This window comes from Leptidea sinapis, chromosome 3, assembly GCF_905404315.1.
Source record: "Leptidea sinapis chromosome 3, ilLepSina1.1, whole genome shotgun sequence".
Classification (NCBI taxonomy): Eukaryota; Metazoa; Arthropoda; class Insecta; order Lepidoptera; family Pieridae; genus Leptidea; species Leptidea sinapis.
The window spans coordinates 6,557,058-6,582,052 of record NC_066267.1 but is presented as its reverse complement, the minus strand read 5'-3'; the positions used below and the strand labels follow the sequence as shown (position 1 = coordinate 6,582,052).

General features: G+C 36.6%; 1 pseudogene; it reads left to right on the top strand.

Annotated features, from left to right (window-relative positions):
• The first annotated feature begins 8,374 nt into the window (after positions 1-8,374).
• On the top strand, positions 8,375-8,468 carry LOC126979663 (U6 spliceosomal RNA; annotated as a pseudogene).
• Positions 8,469-24,995: the final 16,527 nt, after the last annotated feature.

The following is a 24,995-nucleotide window of genomic DNA, read 5'->3' as shown; positions in this document are numbered from 1 at the left end:
CCAAAAATTCTCAGCGGCACTACAGTTGAGCTCGTCACCTATAAATATAAGATGTTAATTTGACCAGTCATTTCACTGGGTAGACCGAAACACACACAAAAACAGTTCGCAAGAGATGAGATTATACATAACAATATTAATATTTTTTATACGATTAAATGTAGTGAATACTATTACGTTGAAGTGTTCCAAGAAAGGAGCATTTCCACGTTCAACAGCTAAGTTTAACTTTATTGAGAGCCTTAGAATGTGATTTATACAACCTCCGTGCATCCAGATCCCACGGGCGAAGTATCTCCACGAGAAATGACACAAAGATGTAAGTCTCACTGAGACGAACATACTTATTACGTTTGCTGCCTTTGGACCTTCAACGTCAACGCATATCACGTCTCACTTCGTTCCATTGATTCGAATGATAATTCTGTTATAAAATTAGGTTTTTCTAATTCAAATTCAAGTATTCGGCGCCAATCAGACATAAATACAATAATACTTACACATTGCTGCTTGTGTGTGCTAAGTGAGGCAAGATATACAGGTACGGAGGGAACTGACCTGGTAAATCCTGGTTCTCCTCTATAGCCGCCGGGGGAATCAAATTGGTCTTGATATAAATCCTTTCTTCTTTGTTTATTTCGTGTTTGGTGTTTAGGTCACTTAGTCACTGGTTAGGTTAGTTCGGTGGCGCGTCCGCCATTACGTTACTTGAATACGCGGCTCGCGAAGCGCTGCGCAAGCGAATGACCCCGTGTTCTACCGATGAGAGAGTGAGGGCTGAGGTAGGGGGAGAAGGCATGGGGTGTGGAAGGAGGGATGAGGAAGCGGGGAGTGGAAACGAGAACTTGACAACTGACGTTGATGCTGACAGTTACAATTTCATTCTGAAATTAGCAAATGAAATATGATGCTAACACTGCTTCATAGCAGAAATAGGCACCGTTGTGGTACCAATAATCTAGCTGGCATCTTGTGCAAAGGAGCTAATTTCAGGCGCGGCTGATTGCTTACGACTTATCAATCAAGTTTGTTTACAATTTCTTTTCTTACATACTTTGGCTGTCTATTCGTTCGTATATTCATAGTCTATGGGCCAGATGGAATGAAAACTTATTGGACAATACTTTTCGGAGGGCTGTATTATTTCTGAACCGAGAGCTTTAAAGGAAATTGATTGAAACGATTTTTCATCCCTGTAATTCCTGTTACTTTGAGTGATTAAAAGTTTAATTGATGATTTCTCAATTATAATCTTGGTAGGCAAGAAAGTATTATATTTTGTTGACTACTTTTCGCCATCTTTTCTGATTTCATAATGGTTATCGTTCTCGATAGAATAATAATATTATAAAAAATATACTTACAAGACACAAACGAAGCGTCGAGAGAGAAGAATATCTCTAGCTAGCTCTAGCTACGCTAGTATATTCTAAGCCTTAGGTTAGAATTTTATGTGCCACCATAAACTTATAAATGGAGAGCCGTTTTATGCCTGCGAAAACTACTGAACCCATCGGAATAATATTATATATATATATATCATAAGATGCAGCGGAGAAGGTTTTAGTATGTCATTTATGAATGGATTAGATTAAGGATTGTCCTCCGCTGCGCTCCAACTAGATACCGCAGGCGAAGTCGCAAAATGCGGTGACTAATACTACGCCCAAGTGGGGGTACTCGAGCTAGTCTCGAACAATGTCACTTAAACTTTGCTATTAATTAAAACTAAAATGCCGCGTTACGTAGTAAGAGTTTGTAAAAATATAGTACAAGAAATAAGAAAGACACATCATTAAGTATTTTGTATTTTGTGTTTTTTAATTAATTTCAATGTAAAATAACACGAAGCGTATGTTGCAAAATTTATAAGATGCCACGCACACAAGCATATTATATAGTTGCATGTAATAAAAAGCTGTTGTTCTTAGTTACTGCGGTATCTAGTTGGAGCGCAGCGGAGACCAATTATTAATCTAAGATGTATGGTCTATATATTCGCAATATAAATAATTCAGTCAATGGCATTTCATAGAACGAGCGGGCGGGGGGTACTTAATATATATGGCAGAAAGCTGAAAACGTTTAAAATATAAGAATAATAATAATAATAGTATACTCCAGAGCCAGTTCTGGAAAACAGCCGTGCCAAGGTCTACTGCGACCGATCTATCATCACGGACAGAACTATCATTGCTAATAAGCCTGATATTGTGTTGGTAGATCGGTTAGAGCGTCGGGCATTTATTGTTTATATCACCGTTCCGTGTGATGATAACCTTGTGAAAGCTGAAATAGACAAATTGTCGAAGTACCTAGACTTAGCACACGAGGTTGCTGACATGTGGGATGTTGATTCAACAATAATTGTCCCAATAGTCGTTTCCGTTAAAGGTCTTATAGCAAAGAGCCTCGACCAACATCTCAAGAGGCTCTCACTTAATAACTGGATAAAGGGTCAGTTACAGAAAGCAGCTGTTTTGGGAACGGCACGCATCGTACGGAAGTTCTTCAGTCTGTCGCTATAACCACCGGAGGAATTCTTGTGAACCAACGCCGGTGGGACTCTATTTTTTATATTTATATTTGTAATAATTTTTTTTATAAATATGTTATATATATAAATGTAGAAAATCAGATGAAATTGTAATACAGAGAATAATAATAATATACTAGCGTAAGTGGTGAAGCAACCACCCATGGAGATTTCAATGATTGTCAAGAAATGCTTTTAGCTTGGGAGCTCATATGAACCACCATAGAGTATTTCTATGTTTAGGTATTACTAAACATCGGTCGTGACTTCGCATAAGGCGAGCTGATTTATAAGGGCGTCGAGTATACCTGCGTTGATAGCGCTCGATGTGATATTGAATAACATTTTACCTGTTGTCAAAAGCCGGGTTCATAATTGATTATTTCACAACTGACGCAGAGACACTAACCATAACCCATGGTCGCTAACTATGGGCCTTATGAGAAAGCTCATGGTCGGTCAGAGGGCAATGGAGAGGGCTATGCTCCGAGTTTCCCTGCCAGATCGAATCAGAAATATGGAGATCCGTAGGAGAACCAAAGTAACCGACATAGTCCAAACGAATGCGAAACTGAAGTGGCAGTGGGCAGGGCACATAGTTCGACGAACAGATGGCCGTTGGGGCAGTAAGGTCCTCGAATGGCGACCACGTACTGGAAGACGCAGTGTTGGCAGGCCCCCCACAAGATGGACCGACGATCTGGTCAAGATCGCCGGAACATGTTGGATGAGGGCAGCGCAGGACCGATCGTCGTGGAAATTTTTGGGGGAGGCCTTTGCCCAGCAGTGGATGTTTTCCGGCTTATGATGATGATGACGCAGAGACTGTTGAATGTAACCGCATGTTTATCAGTGAACGGTATGTCGTCGCCATATTGAAGTTAATTTGTTAAGTGTGCCTACCGAACGAAAAACGAGACCTTCATCCCAAACTAACGCGAAAGAAAACGTTTAATGAATAAGTAAGTCTCAATACATTTAAATGAATTTATGAACAATGCACTTCATAGCAAATATTTTGAAAAAGTACCTATGTGTAGATTCACGCATATTTCCGTAAGGCATATTTTTTGTGAGAACACGTGACGAAACGAACAAAACGGTCTCCTGTTTACTTTACTTTGACACATAAGATCTGAAGTCTTATTAGCCCAGTAATTTCACTAGGACGGTCACCTTTCTAATGGAAACGCAATAATGCTTGCACAAAACAGCTTCAACCAACATTTCACTTAGTTCCAACCAGCTGGCAACCTTTGCAAAAAGATCGGAAGACTGAATCAACGTTTTACTAGAAATTTTCTTATTTCAACTTTTGGTGCTTTGTACAGCAGCTACTGAGGAGTATAAGAAAATCATAGTGGCAATAAGAGGAAACAGTCTCATAGGGCATACATTTACCCATAAGGACAACAATTAATGCTATCGCATTGTCAAACAAGACCTTACCACATCCGATGAAGCGATATTAGAAGCCATTGAGGAAACTAGCAATAAAATTAAGGGAAATATCATCAATGCACGTTACGGGCCCGAAAAGAAAACCACTTCGATATTCTTCTTGAACATTGAGCCCAGTGTTAGCAACCGTAGAGTTAAAAATATCATTCATATATTAAACCAAATGGTCAAGATAGAGAGTATCTTAAGTCAAAACACACCGACACTTTGCCTCAATCAACCTGCGTTAAATACCTTGGATTTCAATTGGACCATGGTAGATCATAGATGATATGGAAAGACCATTTATAAAAAGGAAGCGCAATGAAATCAACTTTGAAAGATGAAACAATGAAATCAAGATTGAAAAACTTAGTCTAGCTTCTCGGTACACAGCCTGCCATCTCCTTATCTAACAATCGTTACTTCCCCAATGAATGATCGTTTATTAGGCAATCAGGAGCCAGTTATCATCGAATAACATTTTCCTGTCCGTTACTTACAGTTTACGAACATACAGTAGTACCGTACATAGAACAGATTCGGGATAACAATGACTTTAATAATTCCTCAATAATTAGGGTTTTTTTCGTAGCTTACAGACTTTTCCAAAATTTTACACAGTAATACGCTTGGGCCTCTCTAAGGCCTACAATTCATCATCACTCTGATCAATTGTAGAGTGTTGAAGCTCTTCAGCTTTTTAACTATAAATTTAGCATATACAGAGGAGACATATCACTTATCAGGCTCTGATTCTAGCTGACCTAATTACATTCTTTTCATTATACACTTTTTCAATATTTACATATATTTTACATTCGTGATTGAATGTAAAATGTATCATCATCACGATGAAGTCGTTCCCGCTGTCTGTCCTTATGTATGCATAGATCTTTAAAACTACACAACGAATATTGATGCGGTTTTTATTAGATAAAAGATGTAGTGTTGGTAGGCCCCCCCACAAGATGGTCCGGAACAGGTTGGATGAGGGCATCGCTGGACCGACTGGCGATCTTTGGGGGAGGTAACTTGTCCAGTAGTAGACGTCTTCCGGCTGAATGATAATGATGATGATCATAGTAGAGAAACACTGATCATTTTAGAGTTTTCTAATGTGATGTCGTTAATGAACACATATTTTTTGACACAGGACACAGATGCTAGGTATACTTGTGTCTATCTCTTAGGGATAGCCCACAAAAACCATTTTTTATCCTTTACTATTTACGAGAAATAATGGCTTATTTACCAAGCGAATTTAAGCAATACAGCATTAATCCTTATAAAATTAAGTAGGTATACATTGTGCATTTAATATAGATCAACATAGCCTTTTACAGCATTAAATTTAAATGAATACTTTCGAAGATATTCAAGATTTCAAATTTATTGATGCATAAATTTAACAGTAGGTAGTAAAAACAATTACTCAAAATCCGATTAACAAGCCGATTGCGAGCAGAGTCAAAGTATAGCAACGTTACAAAACCGTGCATCAATAGCCAGGGTCAAAAACTAATTATGAGTGAGTACGGAGTAAGTTGATAAATGAAACGGGATTTGTGATCATACGCATTACTCACACAAAACACGGGCTATTCACGCACACATAGATAGTTGTGTTTCGAGCGCGGCGCGACGGCAATAGTTTCATCAAATACCTATTTTTCAAATTACACCTAACCCGGGTCCCCTCTTAAAATTGTGTACTCATGGTACTTTCATCGACACCTTGGTACGCTCGCAACTCGGAAATCCACAAGTACCTGGAAATCCCAACCGTTTGAATACTCAACCAAACCCGTTATTCAGTATTCTCTTACAGCCGATTAGAAGAAGTACTGTATGGAGTATGGATCAGTCGATCCAGCTCCACCTTGCCGAATTCCAACCTCTCGTAACCCACCTGATTATACTCTTGACGACCGATCCCAGGTCTTATTAAGGAGAAAAAATATATAGCAGGATTTTTATATAGAACATTAGGTACACATTTAAAATCAAGTGAGAGTATAACACATTTTAACTAACTTTTAGGGCTCGCTAATTGGCTATTGAGGCTCAAAGTCTTAAGGGAAATCAGATATTTATAAAGGACATGTATATTTTAACACGGTGTAGTGAATGCTACGTATTTTATAAAGAACTTTTTATCGACGAGAGTTGCATTTTGTAAATTTTCTGTTCCTGATAAAGCAACACATAATATACCTGTAGGTATCGTTTTGCTCAATTACAGACTAATAACTCAACTTAATCGAGAAGTAGATGTAACAATACATGATGATCATACATACTCTATGACAATACACATAATATGTTAGATTATCAATATATTAGTTTACTTTAATGCTTTTATAACTTTACGTAAATATTTAGACCACTAAACGTTTTTATCTTATCTTTACATTTATCTCTTAATGATTATCTAAGATTTACGTTTAAAAAGAGCAAAAGCACGCTAATGCAGCATGATTTCTTTTGGCTATGAATTTGAGTGAAGTTTCAGACCGAGAACTGATCCTTGATGTACGCCCATAGTGAAAGGAGCTCCAGAAGATTTTATGCCAGTCTCGTCAACTTTCATAATTAAATAAGAAATTAGAAGATCCAGAACCATTTATGTCATAGCCTGGCTTAGTTTCCTAACCAATGTTTGAACAATATCAAACGCAGAATAAATTATATACCCTAAGTTGTGTATTTATTTGTTTGTTGTTTTATGTATATAATATGAACATATCGTATTGTCAGCCAGTGTAATTAAAAAAAATATCTTGTGGCATATTATACACGATAAAATAGTATTCGGTGACTTCATAGTATAGCAGTTTCTAATTACTAGTATCCTAAGATCGTCTATTGGTAGCTAATACTAAACAAATTTTACCATAAAAACACTAAGTAATATAAAAATTGCAAACGTTTCTCGCAAGACATTGTGAAATATTTTCACCTGCAGGGTACAGACCTATGCCTGAAGAATATTATATACGAGTAACTCTCTCATGATACTCTCTCTCATGAACTCATGATAGTTGTTAACAATGCCCTGAAGATTCCAGGGCACTTATTTATACTGGACCAACTTCTTAAGCTGAATTTTTAAAAATAATTATTATAGGAATGTCATCTATATTTATGTGTTGTTCCCAATAAAATAAAAATAATGTAATATAATCAAAATAACTATATTATTATTTAATATCTATGCAAATTATTATTTTTTTAATTATCCTTAATTTCCATTTTGGATCTGATTTTTAGAATGAAATTTTCCTAAAACTATAAAACTGAAATAATTCTAACCAGAAAATAATCGACGGTACCAAACAAAAAATAATTTCATAAACATGTAGTAAAAGTTCTCAAGTCGCCTAAAAATACGAAACCATTATTTGACTCCCACTGTGATTTCATCCGAGGATAAACATATCAGATAACAATATCACTCATAACAACCTGCTGGTATGAATAATAGCTTTTCTTGTATACAAATATTCTTAAATTTTTTGAAAAGGTCACACAAAAAGTGTACACGTGAATGTGAATAAATGAATTTAAGGAAAAGATCTTTTTTTAACTCCTTCATGGGATATTCTAAGAATAGGAGCACAAATAAATTTACCGGCTGGTAAGTGAGTTTGGTCTCGTGTCCAATCTTTTTATAATTAGCCGTGTGAGTTGGTAACTTTCCATATCACGCATCACACATTTTCACAGCAAAACTACACAGGTGACTTTTTCTTGCGCCAAGCAGAACCCTTAGTTCATGAACTTTTTGTTATTATTCTGGTGCCACTAAACTGATTCAGAAAATTGTTGAAGAAACATATTGAAGTTAAACTGTCGTAATTATTAAGGCATAGGAAAGATTGGGCAAACTGCTTCAAATAGACCTACCTATACCAAAAATGTGCGGTATGCCCATTTTTTGGTATAATGACGGCAAATACTTGGAAGTGACGCTCAATATCAGCATGAGTTTCGTTGTTCATATTATCAGAATACGTAACAAAGCTCGGGATGTCCATAGTCGCCTGTATCCATATCGTGCAAGGAAGGTATCACTCAGGTAGACATACAACAAAGACACAAGGTAAATACCATAGGTAAATACAATACAAAGTCATCGTACATCCAGTTACATCGTACGCAAGCGTCGTGTTTGTTTACACTTATCCGCGTCACATTTATAAGTTGTGTGGAAATAATATATGCGCGCAGCCACCCGTGGCTCGTGGTATGTTCGGAACGTAGACCTTCACCACGATATTTAGATGCCCACTATCGCTCAATATTTCAACGTGAGTTAGGCACGCAACTTCGTATTTCTGCAACCCGAGTATGAAAAAGAAACACAAAAGAAGATCTACCCAGTACTAACTGGACTAGCTTCGGCAGTACATATTATACTAAAATTGGAACGATACAGATAAGATAAGCATAGGATGACAAGTAAAATCGTGAAGCATTCCACTTTTTTGAATATTAGAAATGATATCAAAAAGAATTCTGAAGGAATCAATTTTGAGAAAGAAATGCCTCTCACTTCCACTTTCACTCAACACGTCGATTCCGATTACGACATCAACATCGCGAACGCGATACTGTGACCAACACAAATATCTATGATAGACAACCTTCGACCACGAAGGCGAGATCACTGCGGTAGATTTTAATAAATTTTTCACTTTTCTTTCATAGGCAGAGGTCGAGTCTTAGAGGAGACGCCCCTTTACTGTACGGTTTAAGCACACTTGGCGGTGTGTCATTGCCACACCCATACCTGGTTACGCTTGAAATAATACCATTGATGAATAGGCTATTTTAATCTGCGCAACAGCTAGTGAAATTACTCACCTACTGATCTCTTTATGTGTCAGTTTACTTTTACGTATAACCTTTATTAATTTACAATGTTTGTGGACTGATGCTTCAAAAACTAGTGGTTATATTGTTAATATTCTTTTATTTGTTAATTTTGTCGGGTCAGTCGTTACCTTTCAGTATTTTTGTTGCATCACTATATATTGATTATAATTTAAACAATTTGTAAAATTAATCAGCTGTAACCTTAGATTAAGGATTGGTCTCCCATGCGCTCCAACTAGATACCACAGACGTTTCAATGTAAAAAACACGAAGCATATATAAGAAAATTTGAAAGATACAATTACGTGTCAAGATGCCACGCACACAAGCATCTAATATTTGCCGTAATAAAAAAGCTATTGTTCTTAGGTAGTGCGGTATCAAGTTGTAGCACAGCGAAGACCAATACTTACTGTCTGACCAATCTACGACTGTTACATAATAATATATATGTGTGATCCTTGCAACTTATTTTCAATAATGCTCAACCATTTACGAAGTGGTACTAAATCAAATACGAGTAAACTTATTGAACTCTAGAGAGTAATTTTTGACCAAAATGAATTTTGGTTTGTTCTCAATTGATACTGACTAAAGTTGGCATAATATTGATGTAGGGAAAGTTGTTCTTCACACTTTTATACAAGGAGACCCAAGGGAACGTTGGAAAGAGCCAAACATTATCTCGTAGCTACAGAGCATTTCATGAAATATTTATGAACTTGTACGATTTATGTTTTCTTAAAATGGAATAACAATCGAATAATAAAACATACTCTGAATTTTTTTTCTGGATGTATTAATCACTATATCACTACATATTATAAAACACTCCGCCGCGTCTGTCTGTCTGTCTTTTCGCAATAAACTCAAAAGGTGCAAAACTATAGCACCGATTTTTATTATGTTTTTACGGATAGATAGCGTGGTTCTTGAGGAAGGTTTTAGCATATGAATTGTTTAGTTTTTGCATATATTTTTGTATACATTAACATTATAATATGTTGGAGGTGTCGGAAAAAAATAACCCGCCTGGGAGCTTTCAACGAAAACCGTGTCTAAACCCTTTGAGATATAACAAAATAAGGTATAGTGGAATTGTGTATCTAATGTGGAACTACAGAAAAGTCTGCGATGGCATAATAATATGGCTACAGAGATAGATTTCAACGAAACCCTTTGAAAGGAAACGGGCGGTTAAAATGTTAGCGTATGCGATGCAAAAATAGCAGCCAAGTGCGAGTTGAACTCGCACATAAAGGGTGCAACAAGTATCTGAATATAAAAAAAACTACTTACCAAACTAATCTCTACCAATCTCGACCAAACCAATTTTCAGCGAACTTTTGCTTTGGTAATGTACATCATATATTTTTTAAGTTTTATCATTCTCTTATTTTAGACATTACAGGACACATTTTACCACTTTGGAAGTGTCTCTTGCACAAACTATTCAGTTTAGAAAAAAAAAATATATATAGACACATATGAGTTTAATAAAAAAAAAAATAGAGTTTCTGTTCTAAGTATAAGGTATATATATAACCCCCAAAATTTGTTGTTTTTTTCCATTTTTGTGTAAAAATCTTCGTTCAACGAATACTATTTACTTACAAGTTTAAACAGTATAGTTCTTATAGTTTTGGAAACAAGTGGTAGTGATATGTGGACGGACAGACAGACATGACGAATCTATAAAGGTTCAGTTTTTTGCCATTTGGCTACAGAACCCGCAATGAAATCACTCGCAAAAGTTAATGAGTATTTTTATGTTTCTACTTTTTTATGATTCTACTTACTACTACTTACTACTATATATTCTACTCTTCTGGGGATTGTTCATGTCTCCATTGACCCAAAAGATGAACAATCCCCATGAAGGTGAAGGTGATTTTGTATAAAACGCTTCATTTAAATCCAAATTGACAAAGTGAGTCGTTGGAAATAAACTTGAAGTACGATGGATGAAAATGTAAGCCTTCCCCGCGCGCTTTAAAACGTTTTTCAAAGAGGACGTGAATACTACTAGACTACGTAATAAGAGGCGGGATTTTCCAAGTAAAAATTGAAACTTAGTTTAGTATTAAACGCGCAGTGATATGTCATAAGTTTGAAATAGTAGCAATTACAGTAAAGCGATTGACGACGAAGTATAATCTGGTTAAGTTTGCAAGCGAACAGTGGCTTATAAAACATAGTGGATTTCAGCTATTCACAGACTAAGAATTCATTTAAAGATGTCTGTGATATAACACAAAGCCAATTAAGCAAAACTCCAATTCATCTCGTAAGTATGAATCCCTGGATACAACTTGTTAGATCAATGCCAAGGATATTAAGCTCAGTACGTGCCTCGAATAAATGTCTCCATTCGTACCTACCTCAAGTATATCACAACTTGTTTTCGTAATACTTTAAGACTGTCATTTATCATCGTCAACTGTGATACCTTTATGATTTGTAGGAGTATTTTCTTTCTCATTGCTTTTTTCATACATATTTTGGATGTTACATGGTTATGGTTTGTAATTCGGCTTTAGTGGAAACATTTCATTGCACCTCTGCTTCTTTGCGAATAGTGTGACACAAACTTTTAACCAAAGTGTCGTAGTGCAGTGTTAAAAAATTTTAGTCAAAGTTTGAAATAGTAATTACAATAGGTGACAAAGTATAATCCGCCTCAGTTTGAAAGCGAACAGTTGCTTAAAACGTAGTTGATTACAGCTATCTCCGTTGTTTACAAGATTATAGCCGTCATCTGTCAATCTATCAATGACTGCACGTTTCATACAATCGAGTGAATCACTTTTTTCTTAGAGAATTGCGCTAGGCTGACGTTTATATTGTTGTTTATTTATGTTGGATATTGACATTTGAGAATTCCCATTGTTGAAAAACGCCAATTATTTCGATGGTACAATGGTTATTATGGAATAGCATCTTTACAGCCTATATTTTAATTAAAATATAGAAGGACGCTGGTCGCCGGACGTGACTTGCGTCGACACACTGGCTCCTTCTCATGTCCAAGTTACGTCAGTTGGTGCTGGGGCTGCTGCTTCGACTGCCGAAGACAGCAACCGTCGCAAATATGTCGGTCTCAGTGATTCCTATATCTTTATGCTTTTGTTGTCGAGACACTTGGCCCGTGGGGCCCAGAGCCGCGAAGAATGTACAAAGTATTATCTTCTCGCCTCAATAGGGCTACTGGTAACCCAAGCGTTGGCAGCCATTTCGCTCAACGGATCAGTCTTGCTATCTAACATGAAAATGCTGCCAGTATTCTTGGTACGCTTCCCCGTAGTAATAGTTTTAATTTTATGTAATCATAGTATTGTAAATATAGTTATAAGATTTGTTTTGTTTGAATAAATATAAAATTATAGCTATATAGTTAACAACATAATATAAGTATATTATAAGGAATTATTTTTTTATCAAACTGCATTGTTTCTTACGTCTCGCCATTTGCTATTCACCACAGAAGAAACTCTTTCTCTGAATGCTGTGGTGGCGGGTATAGACAATAAAATTGAAATGACTTTATACAAATTCATAATTATTATCGGTCTTATTGCATACTTGCTGCCATTTATGTGCAGTTAATAGCTTATACTTCTGTAATCGTATCATACATTTTCATTTTTTTTTATGTAACATATTAACTATCGATTGAATCCGTTTTACTATCAAAATTACATTTTTTAGGTGTGTTTGGAATATTCTTGTCCATGATTTACGTTAGAATAGAATTTATAAAACTTTCAATCGTATTCTTATTGCACTCAAATCGCTGCGCACAAAAAAAACATGACATTTAGACAATGACACAGACATTTGAGGCTAGATTGCGTTTAGAAATTGTTGAAAACGAGTGCTTAAGTGATGTGGCACTGGCTTGTGGCGACTTCAATTCAGTACACCTGTTCATAAATTAAAAAAAAATGCGACAAGACTTATCAAAATCCCAAAATTATGCAAAACGCAGTATTTTCATGTACTTCATTGTTCTCATATGAAAGTGCAGAGTACAATTACCAAAAATAACGTACTTATATTACAAAAAATATTAGATACTTTATTATAAAGTACAGGTGGCAATACTAGCTGTAACCCTTACTTAATTTATACGTCTAGATATAGTCTCTTGCTATTAGACATCTGATATAAACAGGCCAAGAATATTAGTTAAGTGTGCGTAGCAAGTTACGTCTTACACTCGCGATTTGTGATAGCGTGCGTGAATAGCTCAAAGTAGAGATTACTTCTAAACTCAATTTTTTTCGACGTTTTATTAGTCTATCTTGACGTATAAATAATCTAAGTTTTAACCCTTTGCCTGTCAGTAATTAACTATTATTAGAATTGTACTTGGTAACAGTAGATAATATTTCGATAGGAAAATAATTATCTTATATATTCATAGAAATATTGTCTGTTTTCTTTTAACAAAATAATGGGAAGGTAATGACGAAAAAGGAGGTAGTTGTGTTTATTTAACTTAAGACAAACAAATATAAACAAGTAAAGTAACCATCTCAACAACCAGTACTAACAAATGAAAGGAAGGAACAAAGGAAGACGGGTGGGATTCGGTAGCTTAAAGTAACTTTAGTTCCAAATTTTAAGCAGATACCTTTGCAACTGTTGTAGTATACATATATAGTAACAAGCCGGGCATATATGTGGATCAAATAAAAAAACTGCGTAACAAAATTCGTGAGTAAAGGTAAGGCAAACTAGCAAAAATTGTTTTGTTCCATCAAAATAATGCCCCGGCTCTCAGGTTCACCGTTGTTATGGCTGCAATTTGATATGCTAGTTTAGAAATACTCGAGCATCCGCATATTCACCCGACGTAGCAATTTGTATATATTTCCAAAGTTGAATGATAATTTGAAAGGACTGAAATTTTATTGTGATAAAGCCGTAGTTGCTGGATATCAAGTGATTACAGATTTTTGAGGTGTGCAGGATGAATAGTTTTTCCCTTTAAAGAAATTTAAGTTTAGAAAAAAAGTAAAATTCCAAGTGTATTATTAAAAGGAAACTTGATTAAAAAATTGAATAGAAGATTAAATTAAAGTTATCAGAATATACGCACTAAACTCACACTCATAATTTTATTTTATCATACTTTTATTGAATGGCCTACTTAAATTGTATTTAACTTATCTTTAAACAACTTTCCAGCTCATTAATAATGGGTTAGATTTTGGATACACAGTCACTATCAGTCAGTGATTAAAATGCCAATTTTTTTACGTTAATAATTTAACAACTGATTTGACTTTTTATAGATTTAAGGTTCTCGTTAACATTCTTCTTCTGTGCTTGGAGGTTGTTACCACTAAGATGTCTTTGCAGTACTGAAGTAGGCGGTTTGCATCCGGAAGATCCTGTTAGCAGCCATATGTGCCACATCATGCAACGTAATTTTTAACTCCTGTGTTACGCTTTACACGGCTGCTTAGTCGCCAATTTCTTTTTCTCAGGAACTTGTCTTGGTAAGATACAGTGTGTTGATATGTTATTCATTAACTGTACTATAAATATCGCTGAGATTATTTAGTTTTGTTTAAACTGTACACCGTAGTTTTTGTATATCTACACCGCCTTACTGAGTGTACAGTTGTACAAAAATGAATAAACAAAAAAGTACGTCGTAATCTAAAATAATAATAGGTCAATATTTTTTCTTAGGTACAGTTTTATTTAAAAGGATGGATGGACAATATTTAGCTCAATTCAAATAAAATCAATACAGTATACACGAAAAGTAACATTATCAATATTATATTTACCTGGGAAGCAATACACGCATAAAAAATATTTTTTTTATAAGTATTCATCGTTATTCTGTATAAACCCAAGGGGCCAGTAAGACATGAGATTTTATAAGCCGTACTGCTTCCATACGAAATGCGCGTGCGGAAAGAAAATTTCCAAAACAAGCAGTAACGAATGATTAATAAAAAGAGAAGCTATAAGTACTGATGAAGTATTAATAATCTTGTTAGTCATATGATATTTTATAATACGATGTATATATGGTACAATGATGGTAAACATTCCCAGAATTCACGGTTTTCAATCTAAGTTTTACAATTCTCTGACGTAATTCCTCTACTCCATGATGTGACGTATTTACTAGTGGGATGCTCCTTTGCTCCGGATGTCGGCTAGATTATGGGTACTACAACAGCACCTATTTCTGCCGTAGCAATAATGTGTAAACATAACTGTGTTTCGTTCTAAAGAGCACCGTAGCTAGTGAAATTACTGGGAAAATGAGACTTAACTTATATCTTATGTCTCAAGGTGATGAGCGCAGTTGTAGTGCCATTTAGAATATTGGGGTTTTTCAAAAATCCTAAGCGGAACTGCATTGTAATGGACAGGGTATATCAATTACCATCAGCTGAAAGTCCTGCTCGTCTCGTCCCTTATTTTCATTAAAAAAAATGTGATAAGGTTTTTCTTCTCCTCCACCTCGACTCAACCTTATCGGTGGAACATCAATATATGCCAAATATTAACGCTTATTTAGTTTAACTGTAATCTTACACATATTTGTAAAATAATTATTAGCTGTACCTAAGAGACAATTAAAACTATTAATTTGAATTCATCGTAGTCTCTGTTGTACACAATTACCACAACCATAATGCTAACTTACACCCTTATCGCATGATGCATGCAAACCTTGAATACAATTTATAAAGATAAAATTTATTTCAATAAGTTTTTTTTTTATCATGAGAGGGGGCAAACGGGCAAGAGGCTCACGGGATGGGGAGAGGCAACCGCCCATGGACATCCGCAACAACAGGTGTGTCAAGAAATGCGTTGCTTTAGGTCCCTAAGTCGTATCGTTGACCGCTGGCTGCCGGTAGTTGATTCCACAAAGTGGCTGTGCGAGGCAATAAATTTCGAACAAAACGCGTGGTTGTGAATGCCAGACGTCTACGTGATGCGGATGGTACTTTGCACGTTATGTCCGATGGTGGAATTCGGCCGCTGGAATCAACCCGAACCGCTCCTCTGAGCACTCCCCGTGATAAATGCGGTAGAAGATGCAGAGAGAACCCACATCTCTACGCAATGCTAGAGAATCAAGCCGATCTCCGATCGGCTTGATTCGAGCCGCTCTTCGTTGTATGCGGTCAAATGGAAGTAGCTGGTACTGGGGAGCACCCGCCCAGAGGTGAGAACAGTACTCCATGTGAGGCTGAATTTGCGCCTTATAAAGTTGCAGACGGTGACTTTTAGTACTGTCTCGCCTTACTGAGTGACCACGGAACTGAACGTCGCTCGATATATCGACGCCAAGTATGCCAATACAGTCTGTGGCAGTTAGAGGAGTGATCTCGAATCGAGGGGATACGACAAAGGGAGACTTTTTAGTGGTGAACGCACAAACTTGTGTCTTCTTGGGGTTGAATTGGACTAAATTATGTCGGCCCCATTCCGAGACTTTGCAAAGCATAGTCTCGATTTCAGACACAAGTTTGTTTCGGTTCTCGTCGACGCTATCCAGGGACATGCTGGCACGGCCGGTGTAGGAAGCATACCCTGTGCTGTCGTCTGCATAGCAATGAATATTGCTGATTTGCAGCATATCGTTGATATGCAGAAGAAACAGCGTAGGGGATAGCACGCAGCCTTGCGGGTCATCAGCGTTTATGGGTTTTAAGTCGGAGCATGCACCGTTGATATCAACCTTGATGCTCCGATCAGCCATAAAGCTAGTGACCCATTTGCACAACTTCTCGGGAAGCCCATAGGATGGCAGATATCGATATGTACATGCATGCATCAATATATTTTTTACTGTTTACATTAATTATTCTAACATAAGTTACATCGAATAAACGTCGTAATATTATGGTTCATTTTTGAATTGTATATTTTTCAAAACACATAATAAATATTAATTGAATTTAAATCGGAAAATTATGATAACCAAGGACAGGAAATCCCTTTGTTGACAATATTTTCATTGCGGCTATGATTTGGCTGGTAAGGCACATTTGTATTTTTTTAAAAGGTAATTGTGCTTCACTTGACATCAAATGACTGGTCTCACTTGAGCCTCGAGTAGGTACATTTGTTTACAATAGTGGCGACAGGGTAACGCCCACATGCCACTACCACTAGTTTTTCTGATCTGTGGTGATTTTATTGTCCACTTTTTACAAACTTACTTTTTGACAGAAGCGAAGCCGCGGGGATCTACTTACGAATAAGGCAGATATAATGTATCATAATGTCATAATATGTGGAATAAACACTCCCGAAAACCTCTACACCAACGTTTTTTTTCATAGTTTTTGTTCCATACCAAAAATAGGTTCAGATGACGTTATTATGAATAGGATGGTATATCTAATACAATAATGGTATATATAATACAAGATAGCTTTCTTATGTTATTTTACTTATTCGAGTAATATATTATATTGGCGAATGCTTGTCGTTATTTGCGGTTATTTGAATAGTGTTAACTAATTACCAGTAATCTCTGATATCCAATTAGGTCTCAAGTTCCAGGGATTGCGGTTTCTAATATATCTGAGCGGCTTATGATGTCGTCTGTATTATGATCGCATATATGTATAGTATTGGTTTCAACAAATACACGTTATGTTGTATTAAATACTAAACAAAAGATTTTTAGTGACAATTTAGACATGAATATTTCTGACAGCCTGGATAACATTCGACCGCGTGCGACGCAGCGTTCGCGCCTTTCGAATTTTCGGGGACCCAGTGTTCTATGAACGGTTGGATAACTTGGCGTTGCGCATAGTCGCTTCGTTGCGTGTCTTCTACCGCATTTATCATGGGGAGTGTTCCAAAGAGCTATTTAACTTGATTCCTGCCGCCAAATTCCACCTTCGCACGACACGGTGCGTCAAAAAAGCGCGTACACCGTCAGCGCTCCTGTGATTCCTCTGGTGTTGCAAGAGAATGTGGGTGGCGGTGATTACTTAACACAAGGTGACCTGTACGCTCGTTTGTCCTCCTCTTCCATAAAAAACAGCCTGTCCTCTCTCCCAGGCTGAATTGGTTATCAGCATAGTGTTAGACAAAGTAGAGGGGAAACGCCAAGTAAGCTCAGCCCTGACGAAATCTGAGGACAGGATGTAGTTGAAAATCTGGTTAAAACCGACCCAAACCCTTGACCAGAGCGGACACAGTCGGCAGCAATAGAGAACATGATTGAGGAGAAGAATAAATTATATTTATTTACAACCCAACAAGGTTTTATAAGAACAGTAATGTATTTCCCTGCGGAAAGTAGCTGAAATAAATAACTTAAGATTCTTATTTCTAGTGGAATGATATCCGAAATGAGCTCCCACGTAAACCTATTTAGCGGTTTCCTTGATTACACCTCTCTTGGAATATTAAATTTGAATTCGTTTAATAAACCTCGCAATTTACCCCCGAGAGACGTGATTATGTTGGAAAGTATTTCTTGGTTATCAAGTACAGTCATATAATATTTTTGCAAGAAAAACATCTTTTAGAGACTGAGGGTTCACTGGTTAAATAAAACAACTGCTGACGATTCTTGACTGATTTCTGCACACATATTTAAACTAAATTAAATTCGATTAGCCAATAACAATAATTGGTATGATAATATTATTTACAAAATAAGAAATTACACTCCAATACTGAATCTTACATTTTAATAGTTACATTTTCATTTTATTAGATTTCGAGTATTACAATGTGCGGTGTCCTGCTCTAACAATATATCTATCTCAATCCATTCGACTACGCCGTACACGCACGTCCTGTGCTAATCGCGCGTTCAATGGTGTAATTCAATTTTAATGAATGAGTGATTCATTAAAATTGAATTACAGAAGCAGCGTTTGCAACCGTACGATAATTTCATAACTACGTTCGATGTACGATGGTACACTACTATCGGACGCAGATACACGATAATTTCTATTATGATGAAAATTTTTAAAATTATACCCATAGTCAATAACAACAATAGGTGTTTTTTGCAGTCAGCGCCATCTGTTGGCTCATTTTTTTCTTAGTACCAGGAACACATGCTGCTGCTTCCTGGCGCAATCATTTCATTGGTTGCTATTACTGTCAGCGATGTACCAACAAGCGATTGATACAAATATCGTCCACAGATTATTTATAGTACCTATTTATATTAGAAATTAGAATATATCATCGCTTTTTTCGATAATTGTCACGTTTGATATGATTTTTAGTTGTATTTAAGTCATTATTCCGGTGCGTACGATAATTTTGATCCATATACGCTAGATTATGGGTACCACAACGTCGCCAATTTCTGCCGTGAAGCAGTATTGTGTAAGCATTACTGTATTTCGGTCTGAAGGGTGTCGTAGCTAGTGAAATAACTGGGCAAATGAGACTTGAAATCTTATGTCTCAAGGTGCACAGTTGTAGTGCCGCTCAGAATTTTTGGGTTTTTCAATCGTCCTGCTCGTCTCGTCTCTTATTTAAAAAAAATATACGATAATTTTACGGCCCTGGTATGGATAGCCTGGCCTCAGGTTGTGAACAATGACCATAAGCAGGGCGAGATGAGATACTACATATTCATGTAAGTATAGTTCAACTTCAGTCTTCGAGAGAGCGACCTAATGTTTTTGTACTTCGGCGAGATGAATGATGACTGGATGTACAGCATTTGAAAGAGTTCTTATCAGAGCTAATATTATAAACGTTTTTTTGAGAACGAAAAATTCTGCATAACCCTAATAATACGCATAATTTATATTCATTTCTGTGATCTTTTTCTATAAAAGTATTACAATAAATATTAGGTATTAGACATTTATATTAATTGGTGTTGTTTGGTGGAGGTTCTGCTTCTATCGTGTTACTAAGACTCTGCTAACTGTTCGTCCATCAGTGTGCTATATCTCATAAATTGCAATAGAACACACGCACACACCTTCCTTAAAGGCCGGTAACGCTCCTGTGATTCCTCTGGTGTTGCAATGAATGTGGGCAGCGGTGATACCTTAACACCAGGTGACCCGTACGCTCATTTCTCCTCCTTTTTTAGCTGCTGAAATTTGACAGAGTATGTATTTACAAGATACATAATAGCTTTAAGGGTAAATGTATACACTTTTATAATAAAGTCCCAGCCACTGTTCAGGCTTATTAAAAAATGGCTCTGTCGTAAATCCTATTACTCCACAACTGAATATCTAAGTGATCGGACAACGTGGGACTTTAACCTGGGAATTATGATTATTTTATAGCGATAGAAATTAGTGTACAATATTGTATATTTTTATTGAAAATAGCCCTAAAAAAAAGAGTGCTGGGAGAGTTTCTTGCGCCGCTTCTACTCTATCAGTGCGCCATTTGTTTCCGAAGCGGTATATATTAAAAGAAATTTCTGTAATACAAAACCCGGTAAAATAAATAGAACTTAAAGAAAGACTAAAAAACACGCTTTTTAGTTAAAATGAAAAAGACCTGCGACCAACCTATCGACGATAGATGAAATTTATATAATAAACAAGTTTTATTTTACAAATTGAAAAATGGAATAACTTTATCTAATTAATGTATTGTCATCGGTCCTCGGTAAATCTTCGAAATTTGAACGAAATGTGGCCGTTTAAAGTGGGTCAAAATAGAGCCCAAAAGAGTAGGTTAAAAACAAACATATGTATGAAGGTGAAGCTAATGAAAAGCATGTAAAAATGAGTTTACGTGAAAATTTAAAGCGTATTAATACTTCGATGTTCTGTTATAAATAATTGCAATACAATGTCATACCGATCTTTATCACAACATAATATTAATTAATACAAAATCATTTATTTCGCACTTTACATGTACAAATTGACATTTTATACTGACCCCACACTAGGCATTGCCTGTCTCGTGGGGGAAATACACTGGCCTGCAAAAGTAAGTATCACACTTTTCAAATTAAATTTATTTCTTAACTATAGAAGGTAGAGATTTAAGATTAAAAACCTTTTGTTGCAAATTTTATAGGCTTTAATTCTTAGAAACTAAAATTATACATTAGTAACATTTTTAACTTAAAAAAGATAAAACAATGAAAATAGACATTTTTAGTTTAGTGTAAAAAAAAAATCAACTAAAATGTATTACATGTTATTTAATTTTTAATAACTGGTATTGCCTCCTCGAGCTCTGATTACAGCTTCGAGCCGGTTTGGCATACTGAACGCTAGGTTTCGGAGCCGATATTGGGGAATATTCTCCCATTCTTCTACCAGGGCCTGCTTTAGTGCCCTGAGGGTAGTAGGTGGTGGTCTGCGATTTCTGACTAGCCTCCCAAGCTCATCCCAGGCGTGTTCAATCCGGTTGAGATCAGGACTTCTTGATGGCCAAGCCATCACGCTGATACTGACCTCCTGAATATACTCTTGTACGATATGAGCCGTGTGTGGCCGGGCATTATCATGCATCAGCATCGATCCATCACCCATATTTGCTAAATACGGCCCTGCATACTCATTGAGAATCTCTTAAGCATATCTTTGCCCAGTGAGGGTGCCATTTTCTATGGCTACTAGCTCTGTGCGACCTTCTGAAGATATGCCAGCCCATACATGTACACTGCCTCCACCATATTGGACTCTTTCTGAGATGCAGGCTTGAAGGTATCGCTCACCAGGTCGCCTGTAAACACTTCGCCTTCCATCAGAAGTGTAAAGGGAGAATCGAGACTCATCTGTAAACAAAATTCTTGACCATTCTTCTTCATCCCACTGCATGTGTTCACGGGCGTATCGCAGTCTCGCTACTCGATGCTGTCTCTCGAGTTTTCGGCCACTCGCTGGTCTTCGGGATTTCAAATTTGCTTCAGAAAGTCTTCTTCTCACTGTACAGTCACTAATGTAGTCCCTCCGGGTCTGTAGTAGCTGTTGCTGGACTTCAACTGCATTTGGTGGCGATTTCTTAACATAGTGGAAATAATATAACGATCTTCTCGGGCACTGGTACACCTGGGTCTGCCATTACAAGGTCTCCTCAGATGGTGTCCAGTCTCTTCGTACTTTCGCTTTACCTTCTGGACCGTTCGTACCGTCACACCCACCATTCTTGCAGTGCGACGCATACTGATGCCTAGTTCCAGAAAAGCCATGATCCTAGCACATTCTTCAACTGAAAGAGGCATGATAAATGAATTTTATGTGCTTTTTATCAAAAATTTTTAAAACAAGACCCATCGATCTTGAAAAAAATTTAAAACATAAAGGAAAATGTGAATGGTAAAATTGTAATTCGGAAACGTCCACTTTGAAAAAGGAATGGTTTTGTTTTTGAAGGTTTTTTTCAGCCAATTCTTAAAAGAAGGTTACCAACTATAAAGTTTTTATGTACAAAATTAAATTCTCTTTGGATTCCTTTTTATTTCGAAAGTATATCTTGTGAACTTAAAACGTTATCCCAATTTTAAAAGTGTGATACTTACTTTTGAAGGCCAGTGTAGTAGAATAAACAGGAAATAACAAGTGTGATAACAAGCTGATTACTATATAAATAAAGAAATAAACTAAAAGTAATAACTATACAAGTATTAATTGTGTATATATGTAGGTGAAAGTGTGTGTATTGTGTATATTAAGTGTATTTTTTAGGATTGTACCTTAAGAAGATTTTCAGTTTCCATATAGGATAGTTGTATTAAATATTTTAATAGAAGCTCCTTAGCCTTTTATGAATCCGGGGGTACAAAAAGGTTGGAAAGCGACATGCAAATGCAGTTTTGACAGTAGTAACAGGCAATTTGTAAACCCTGTTCTTAAGCAAATTATTGTACTCTTTTGAGTTCAGAGCTGTTTTGTTGACATGCATCGCCACTCTTATCAGATAAAGCTTTCGAACGCTGATTATCTGAGTGTCGCTGTACAAATCATTCGTTGGGTGTCAAATCGGTTTCTCTCTTTCCAATTTTATGAGTTTGGTGGAAGTGTATCTCCCCAGGCTAGAATGCAGTTAGTTACGATTGATTGTTCAAGGGCTAAATAGTTTCTTTTAATAATGAAAGCTCGGCGGACTCTAGAAGCAATTTAATGGGGTATACCAATTTTCATAAACGAGCTGAGACAGCAGCAGCATGCTCTCTGAAACTTTACGCTTCTTCTACGACTATTCCAAGATATCTCATTGCATTAACTCTTTTTATGTGGTCACAAGTGCATTTTTGAGCTGAACGTCTAGTACAGTGTGTACTGTGAATTTTAAGATTCTTCTGTTGGCTTGGTGATGAAGCAGAAGTCTTATAAAAGCATTGAAATCTAGTTTTAGAGGTATTTAAAGTTAGAATATTCTGTTTCAGCCAGTATGATACTCACTGATATCATGGTGAGCAAGGTATGTCAATACATACCTTGCTCACCATAGTCGTAGAAGGTATCCAAGAGAGTCCGTGGAAAACAATAGCTGTGTCATCAGTGTAACACAGGATCAGCAGCGTAATCAGCATTTTAAAATGGGATAAGCATGATTTCATTAATATATAATTAAAACAGGGTAGGACCTAAAAAGCTGCCCTGTGCTACGCCGAAGGATATTGGTCTCAGGTCACTAAGCTTACCACCAACTTTAACACATTGGCTTCTATCCTTCAAATACCTGGTTAACCAATCCAGTATAATGCCTCGGAAACCGTATGTTTCGAGGATTTGCAGTGGGATGGGAATTGAAACTGTATCAAAGGCTTTCGATAAATCAAGAAATACTCCGACACAGGCCTATCCTTCGTCTAAATGGGCGGCAACAACTTCTGTGAGAAGAATCACTGCACCTTCTGTTGATGTGCCCCTTTTAAATCCAAACTGCTGATTCGCTAAAAGGGAGTTAGATTCAAGGTAAGCGACTACACTTTTGTTCACAATGCACTCCAATAGTTTTGAGACAGACCTTAAGAGTGATATCGGCCTGTAATTACTGAGATCACTGTCTTTGATTGACCTTTATGGATCGGTACGACTGCCGTTTCCATGCCTAAGGGACTAAGACTTCTGCTTCATCACCAAGCCAACAGAAGAATCTTAAAATTTACAGTACCACTTTAAATGCTTTGATAAAAAATCGCCGCTAGCGGTTCAGAAATTGCAGGACCAATTCACTTTAGAACTTTAATTATTCAAGCAGTCAAGACCTGGGAATCTATATGGGTCTAATTTCAGAATCAGACAGAACTTCATGCTTATCTGTAGGTGTTATAAATATTGAGCTTAGTGCTGATGGGTTAATTTTGACCTTGGCTGCAAGTGATTCTTCTGTTTCATTTTATTGACCAAGTATTGTACTTGCAAGGTTTTGACCAACTGAAGTAAAATACTCATTACATACGTTTAAGGCCTCTGTCTCCTATGTTATTTTATTGATTGTTTGCCTGAGCTTTTTTGGATTTTTTTTTTGTGAGCAACTAGTTCCTTTGTTTCGTGTTCAGCTTTGATATTTCTTAAAAGTTTAATATAGCAGTTACGATATCTTGAATAAATTACGTTTGTAGTTTCATCATAAGGAAATTTTTTGATATTTGGTGGAGTTTATCTCTTTGTTTGCAGCACCTCATAAGTCCAGGAGTCATCCAGGGGTGGATGCAAAATTTTGAACCACTTACCTTAATAGTTTTGGTGTTATTAACAATCGCAGCTGATATAGCGGTCGTGAAAATAGACACCGCATCGTCAACAGAGTTTGCTTGTGCTGAAGACCACTCAAGCGGTTCTAGCTTGTTAAGATCATCGTAGTTTACTTTCAATTTTGATCTCACCTGAGTTGTCATCTTCTGCTGTTCTGTTTTGATACCAACCATGATTAGAGCATGATCAGTAAGATCAGTGGTACACACAATCGATTCGGCTTGAAAGTTACATGGGACGAATATGTGATCGATGCAGGTTTTACTGTGTGTAGGTTTGTTGATGGACGACAGTAGGTCATGTGAAGCAAGTACTTCCAAGTAACTTGATGTTTACTCACTAGTTATTTCTTCTATAATATTAATATTCATGTCACCTGTCTGATTCAGTATGAGACAAGAGTTTTGGGTTACTGACTTGAGCAGCTGGTCCAAGGACTGAATAAAGTTTTCAGTGTTAGGGAACGATGGAGA